The sequence below is a fragment of the Piliocolobus tephrosceles genome, chromosome 15 (assembly GCF_002776525.5).
Source record: "Piliocolobus tephrosceles isolate RC106 chromosome 15, ASM277652v3, whole genome shotgun sequence".
In the NCBI taxonomy this organism is placed as follows: Eukaryota; Metazoa; Chordata; class Mammalia; order Primates; family Cercopithecidae; genus Piliocolobus; species Piliocolobus tephrosceles.
Window position 1 is genome coordinate 15559825 of NC_045448.1, and position 8157 is coordinate 15567981.

At 42.7% G+C, this 8157-nt stretch overlaps 1 pseudogene; it reads left to right on the forward strand.

Annotated features, from left to right (window-relative positions):
• Positions 1 to 32: 32 nt before the first annotated feature.
• LOC111531415 lies at positions 33 to 5195 on the forward strand (annotated as a pseudogene).
• Positions 5196 to 8157: the final 2962 nt, after the last annotated feature.

Consider the following 8157-nt stretch of genomic DNA (forward strand, 5'->3'; position numbering starts at 1 on the left):
CCCGGCAGTGCCAACCCCCACTCGCCTCCGCCATGGCCTCCATTCCCCAGCTCGCCTGCATCTCCTCGGACCTCACTCTGCACAGTGATGAGGTGACCGTCACAGAGGATAATATCAATGCCCTCATTAAAGCAGGCAGTGTAAATGTTGAACCTTTTTGGCCTGACTTGTTTGCAAAGGCCCTGGACAATGTCAACACTGGGAGCCTCATCTGCATTGTAGGAGCTGGTAGACCTACTCCAGGAGCTGGTGCTGCTCCAGCTGAGGAAGAAAGTGGAAGCAAAGAAAGAAGAATCCGAGGAGTCTGATAATGACATGGGCTTTGGTTTTTTGAGTAAAACCAAAAAACTTTTATAATGTGTCCAATAAAAAGTTGAACTTAAATTTAGTTTAATTTAACAACTAAAAAATACTTGCATATATATACAAGACCCAGCGTAAGAATGTTCACAGGTGTATTGTCTGTAATTAAAAAACTGAAAACAACAAAAATATCCACAAACAATGGAATGGATTAACGATGTCATGCATTTATACAATGCACTTCCATTTAACGATGAACATTAATGAAACCCTGTGAAATGCAATAGAACAGATGAATTTTAAAAGCATACTGAGTGGGAAGAAAAAGACTTGAAGTGCATAGATAGTATGATTCCTTTAATATAATGTTTAGTCAGGCAAAACAAAGCTACATTGTGTATATACGCACGGGCCTGCGTGCGTGCACGTGCACACACACACACAGGTGGTAGAACTATAAATAAACAAGGAACTGTTTACCATAAAATTTTTACTGCAAAAAGTAACCATGGATGTGGTTACTTTCAGGAGATAGGGAAGGGGGTGTGACCAAGGAGAGAACACTCAGGGGGCTGCTGGGGCCATCCCGATGTTCTAGCTCTTGCATGGGTGATGGGCACACAGGTGCTCACTCCAAATGTATTTATTTTGCTCTACATTGATACACTGTGTTCTTCTGTACGTGTTTGTTATATTCCACATTTTAAACCAAAGCTGAGACGTGTGTGTGGTTTTCTCAGGGTCAAGGCGCTAGTTCCTCACACATTCAGACAGGACAGTGTGTCACCAAGACCTGGTGTCACCTGTACTGTGGGGTCTCCCAGATAATGCCTGTGTTGCTCTGCCCACTCCTCTTTCTTCCCTTCTGCCCAGTGCTTTGTCTAGGTGTCATCTCTCCTTCTGTTGCTTGGAAAGACGATTTGCAAGACCCTAGTTTGGAAGTAATAATAAAAGAAGGAGATATGGTTTCGTTCTCTTTCCGTTATTGCTGTAATAACCCTCATCTGGAGACGTTTGGATACCCGTGTCTTAAAGGAGAAGGCCAGGTAGTGTGGGAGATGGCAAAAAGGAAAGCTCCAAGATTACTATTTCAAAGTTTTATCTCATCACATATATGTCATTTGGATGTCAATCTGGAAGTGACTTATTCAGCCATCAGGAGCTGGGGTTTAGCAAAATGACCCCCATCATCAGAATATGAGCAGGACCAACAGACAGCCAGGTGGATACTCAGCCCTCAAACGGGAGGGAAATAGGATCACTCAGCTCTCAGGTTGGATTAAAAAGAGAAATGGCACAGAAAAAGGAAAGAAAAGTCATTTTCTGTTCATTAAAAACAAACTCCTGATATAGTAACAAAACTGGCTCCTGACGTAGTGTGAAATCAGAGCCTTCTCAGCAAAAGAATGGAAGTTATAGATTTAAAGTTACCTGTGAAAAATAGGTTAGAAAAGAGGTCCTTCTTACGCCAAAAGCAACTGATACGGTTTGGCTACGTCCCCACCCTAATCTCATCTTGAATTGTAGCTCGCATAATCCCCACGTGTCATGGGAAGGTCCCAGTGGGAGGCAATTTAATCATGGAGGCAGGTTTTTCCCATGCTGTTCTCATGATAGTGAATAACTATCATGAAATCTGATGGCTTTATAAAGGGGAGTTCATCTGCATGTGCTCTCTTGCTTGCCACCATGTAAGACATGACTTTGTTCCTCATTCACCTTCCACCATGATTGTGAGGCCTACCCAGCCATGTGGAACTGTGAGTCCATTAACCCTCTTACCTTTATAAATTACTCAGCCTTGAGTAAGTCTTTACAGCAGCATGAGAATGGATTAATATGGTAACATCCTCCTAGATCAGGCAGGCCCAGGACAAGATCAGCACGAAATACCCAGAAGAGGAGATGTAGGCCAGGGACCCACAGGAAACCAGAAATATCCTCTCAGAGACAAATATATTCCTTCAACAGACATCCAGTAAATGCTCATGATGTGGCAGGTTCTGTGCTGAGGACACAGTGGGAATCAAATTAGCCACAGACTTTCTGACGAGTAGTTCCTTTCATGAGCCTTACCTTCGTAAAGGTTTCCAGCAAAATGCAGCTGGGATTATAAAGTACTAACAGGATCAGATTCCAAACTGATCCCATTCAAGAGCATAAGTCAGTCATTCTGTCATTTTTATAAAGTTCTGAGTTAAAGAATTCCTTTAAGTGAAGACATACATACCATGAAGCTTACATTTAGGGTCTCTCACTTGTCATGCCTCTTTTAGGGCCCTGGGAACCTCCAGGGAATTTCTGGCACAGTCATGGGTCTTGGTAACATTTTCAAAAGAAAGATAATTTAATCCCAATCAGGCAAGACTGTCCCCTTTCTTCTACCTCAACTTCCCCTCCATCACATTTTCCTTGTGTTAGACTACCTCTTTTTTCCAGTTAGGTTACATTTGGGTTTACTGAAATATAGTATGTGATTTCGAGTCCCTTCTGGATACACTGGGTTATCAAAATCCATCCTGGTGGAGGCACTCCCTATCGGCCACAGTGCCGACTCCCCCCATGGTGTGGCTGTATTACAGTGTACACAAGTGTTCAACATCAGAAGGATGTGGGTAGTGCAACAGAAGCAAGGTTTGAAATATACAGAGCCAGAAGCTGGCCTATGGGAACATCTCCCAATTAGCACATGTGTAAGATTGTAAGCAGGTTCTCACTGACGCCTAGTCAAAATTTTCCCATCAAGAATATTCTAGCTGGGCATGGTGGTTCATGTCTGTAATCACAGCTACTCAGGAGGCTGAGGCAGGAGAATCACTTGAACCCGGGAGGCAGAGGCAGTGAGCTGAGATGGTGCCACTGCATTCCAGCCTGGGCGACAGAGTGAGACTTCATCTCAGGGAAAAAACAAAAAAACAACAAAAAAAACCCAGAATATTCTAAATAATATAGCATATACAATTACAAACACACCATATCCTTTTTTCATTTTTGACAGAGGTTACATGAAATAAAATTCATCAGAATTCCCCTGTTTATAGGACACAAATCTGGGTTAGTAACACCAATAATCAATATATCTATAATAGTAGAGAAAAGAAATTAGAGATTTTCCCAGGTTTGACCACAATCCTAAAAATTTACATAACTTTCCTAATTGAGTTCTAAAGCTTAAAGAAACTTTTTGTCTGGGCATGGTGGCTTATGCCTGTAATCCCAGCACTTCGGGAGGCCGAGGCAGGGGAATTACCCAAAGTCAGGAGTTTGAGACCAGCCTGGCCAACATGGTGAAAGTCTGTCTCTACTAAAAATATAAAAAATTAGCCGGGTGTAGTGGTGGGTGCCTGTAATCCCAGCTACTCAGGAGGCTAAGGCAGGAGAATTGCTCGAACCCAAGAGGCAGGGGTTGCAGCAAGCCTACGTAGTTCACGCCACCGTACTCCAGCCTGGGCAGCAAGAGTGAAACTCTGTCTCAAAAACAAAAACAAAAACAAAACAAAAAAAAAAGCTTTTTTCTAAACCCAGAAAAATAAAGCCCAAAGTTTGATCAATTATGTTATAGAAAACAATTATCTGGCCAGATGTGGTGGCTCACACCTTTAATCCCAGCATTTTGGAAGGCCAAGGCAGGTAGATCACTTGAGGCCAGTCTGGCCAACATGGCAAAACCCCGTCTCTATACAAAAAATTAGCTGGGCATGGTGGCGTGCACCTGCAGTCTCAGTTATTTGAGAGGCTGAAGCAGGAGAATCACTTGAACCTGGGAGGCAGAGTTTGCAGTGAGTCAAGATTGTGCCATTGTACTTCAGCCTGGGCAACAGAGTAAGATTCTGTCCAAAAAAGAAAAAGAAAGCTGGGCGTGGTGGCTCAAGCCTGTAATCCCAACACTTTGGGAAGTCAAGGCGGGCAGATCATGAGGTCAGGAGATCAAGACCATCCTGGCTAACATGGTGAAAGCCCGTCTCTACTAAAAGTACAAAAAATTAGCCGGGCATGGTGGCAAACACCTGTAGTCTCAGCTACTTGGGAGGCTGAGGCAGGAGAATGGCATGGACCTGGGAGGCGGAGCTTGCAGTGAGTCAACATCATGCCACTGCACTCCAGCCTGGATGACAGAGCGAGACTCTATCTCAAAAAAAAAAAAAAAAAAAAAGGAAAGAAAAAGAAAACAATTGTCTATTTTCCGATAGAAAATACTACAAAATTACATGGGATGCAGCAAAAGAATGTAAGAAATGGGTATTATAATAGTTGTAGGATAATTAATTAATGAAAGTATATTATTTTTCTGGGTTTTGAAGTGTTTGTTGTGCTTTTCAGATTTTTAAAAGATTTATAATTTGCAGTGATTTCTTGTCTCATTCAGGATAAATGCTCACTTTTGTACTCATTTATTTAATTTGTAATTCTATATTCTTTTTTAAAGAGGATCTCCCAAACTGCACAAGCTTCAGGCACCACAAAAATGGATCTATCGCTGTCTCCAGATGTTATCATATCTGGGTCAGGTAGACCTCTACACAAGAGCAGGTAAGATTCTAGCCACCAGGAGGACCAGGCAGGTCAAACCATGCTCAATGGCTAGGGTATTTCTCCCTACACACACTACATGTTTAACACAATGAACCTTCCACATAAGCACTTCCCACTTACCCATACCAGTCACTACAGCTGATTCATTTCTTCCTAGCAGCCTGGAGAGACAATTCACTTCTCCAGTTCACCCAAGGTGATCGCCTGGTCTGACTGAGTCATTTACCTGCTGGAGAATTCTTCACTGGCTCCCTGTTGATGACTCTCCACCTGTCCTCCCAGGCAACAAGGAGACCCCAGTGCTGGAAGGGCAGGTCCAGGGAGACAGTGAATTTGCAAAGAGCACAGTATGCCCATAGGCTTTTGTGGATAAAAACTAAAAGAACCATTCAAGGGTGACAAAAATAAAAACCCAGGCAGAGTAAGCAATGAGGAGTCCATGTGAAGAATAATTCAGGCATAAAGCAGCAGGCGTAAAATCTCAAGGGAAATCTGGAGCATCAGGAGTGGGAGACAGAATTGAAGGTCATTCCCAAGGTCCTTGAACCTGGCCACAGGCATCATTAGCAGAGTGCCCACAGTCTGGGCTGGGAAGCAAGTGAAAATGTTTTAGTAAAGGGAGTTAAGCTGAATCAAACACCACCAGAATAAAGTCCAACTTTGTAAGTTCTAACATTCAAAGTTCCCAAAATCTGACCTTAATAGTCACTCCCAGCATCACTTCCAAGTATGAATGCCCCATGTACACACATCCACATATCCACACCACCCCCACAATGAACCATTCATTACTTAGCTTCACCACCCAAACACGCCCCACACTTTGCCCTGTCTGCTACTCAATCACCATTTACTGAGTGTGTTTGGCCAAAACGATGACCTAGTACACACTAGCTCCCATGCCAAGTGTCTGACAGGCATCCTTGCAGAAGATTAAGTAGTACCATCCCCATTTTTCATGAGGGAAATTGCAGATGGTAGACATCATATGCCCCTAGTCACAGAGCTCAGAAGGTCAAGAGCCGGATTTGGAATACAGGTCCTTCTAACTAACAAAACAGTGTTCTGCCTCTCCAGTCCCCAGTTGCTTCCCAGGGTTGTCTCGGGACTGGGTGGGATCCTGCAAGAGAAGTGAGCACAATGATGTCTTCCAAGAGCTCTGCAGACCAGAAGCAAAGGTCCACCTGCTGCCCAGAGGAACAGACAGTCCAGGCGTGGGATGGGTGTTCAGTGATGAGTGTTGGAACTGCAGGCTGCTGGGTGAGCTTGGAAGCATCTCAAGGGCAGCTGGAAGTTGGGAGGCAAAGTCAACTGTACCACAATATTTGATTTTGTATCAAAATTCCTATCCTTATAGTTCAAGACCCAGGAAGCAACTACTGGCAACCGTTTCAGTGAGCTAAGCACGTGTGTGTCACTGGAATAAGAAACATGTGCAGGTAGCCTGAGCACGGTGGCTCAGGCCTATAATCCCAGCACTTCGGGAGGCTGAGGTGGGCAAATCACTTGAGGTCAGCCTGGCCAACATGGTGAAACCCCGTCTCTACTAAAAATACAAAAATTTGCTGGGTATGGTGATAGCCACCTATAAGCCTAGCTACCTAGGAGGCTGAGACAAAAGAATTGCTTGAACCCAGGAGACAGAGGTTGCAGTGAGTCAAGATCATGGCACTGCACTCTAGCAGGTAAAGGCCTTCACAGTACTCAAAAATCTAAAAAAATAAAAAATTAAAAAAATTAAAAATTTTTTTTTTTTTTTTTTTTTTTTTTTGAGACAGGGTCTCACTCTATAGCCTAGGCTGCAGTGCAGTGGTATGATCACAGCTCATTGCAGCACTGACCTCCCAGGCTCAAGTGATCCTCCCATCTCAGCTCCCTGAGTAGGTAGGACCACACAGGTGTATGCCACCATACCCAGTTATTTTGATTTTTTTGTAGAGGCAAGAGTCTGGCTATGTTGCCTAGGCTGGTCTTAAACTCCTAAGCTCAAGTCATTCTCCCCTCTTTGCCTCCCAAAGTGCTGGGATTACAGGCCTGAGCCACTGCACATGGCCTAGGAACATTTCTTAAAAAGAATGTGACCATGAAAATTGCCTGAGTTTACACAGTATTTGGTGAGGCCCCAGTGTCAATTCTCGTTCATACGAGGACTTTGTAATCATATTGATAACTGCTTGATAATCCCCGTGGGACCAATACAAAGTTCAACTTACACTTTGAAAACTGTTCTCACATCTCTTCTCTCACCCATACTCCCACATCAACTCTGTGGTGTAGCGAGAGGAACCAGTGTCAAACCATGCCACAGATGCAGAGCAGGCCCAGAGAGCAGAATACCTTTCCCAAGGTGACACCACCAGCTTATTTCCCCAGCCTTTTACCAAGTACCTATGAATTACAGTAGACACTTTCTATACATCATTTGATTAAATCCTCACAATATCCTGAGAAGTAGAAATTCCGCTCATTTTAGAATACTATTTGATTCTAAAATGTATATGGAAGAACAAAAGGCCAGTAATATCCCAGACAGTACTGAAGATGATGAACAAAGCAGTGGACTTGTCAGATCTTATCAAATAGCAAGAATTGTCATAAAGCCATGATAATCAAGCCAATCTAGCACTTGTGCAGGGAAACTCAGATTGACTATCAAGCAGACAAGTAAGATCAGACTAGGGAGGCCAGGAGCAGACTCACATACATATACGGAGCTGGATTTGTGACAGAAAAGGCATTGCAAATCAGAGGGGAAAGGAAGTAATTTTCCATAAGTGGTGTTCACACAATTGGTTATTTATATGGCAAATATGGCATTGGACCCCCCACCTCACACCACGCACAAAAATTAATTACAAGTGAATTAAAGATATAAAGTGACAAAACTATAAGACTTAGAATGAAGTACAGGAGAATATATTTTTTATTTTAAGAAAGGCAGCTTTCTTGAATGAGTCTCATAATGTACAAATTACCAAACGTACAAGTCAAAAAGAAAAATTAAATACATTTGACTACCTTAAAATGTGAAGCTCCTGTTTGATGGATACTATAAAGAGAAAGCACTGATTATTATCCACATAATAAAATCAACTCCATAAGTAATTTAGTAAGACTTCAAGAGACACTTTACCTAACAAGGATCTTCCATGACAAAAAGAAACAGGCAGCCTACAGAATGGGAGAAAAATTTTGCAATCTACCCATCTGACAAATGGCTAATATCCAGAATATACAAAGAACTCAAACAAATTTACAAGAAAAAAACAAACAACCCCATCAGAAAGTGGGCAAAAGATATGAACAGACACTTCTCAAAAG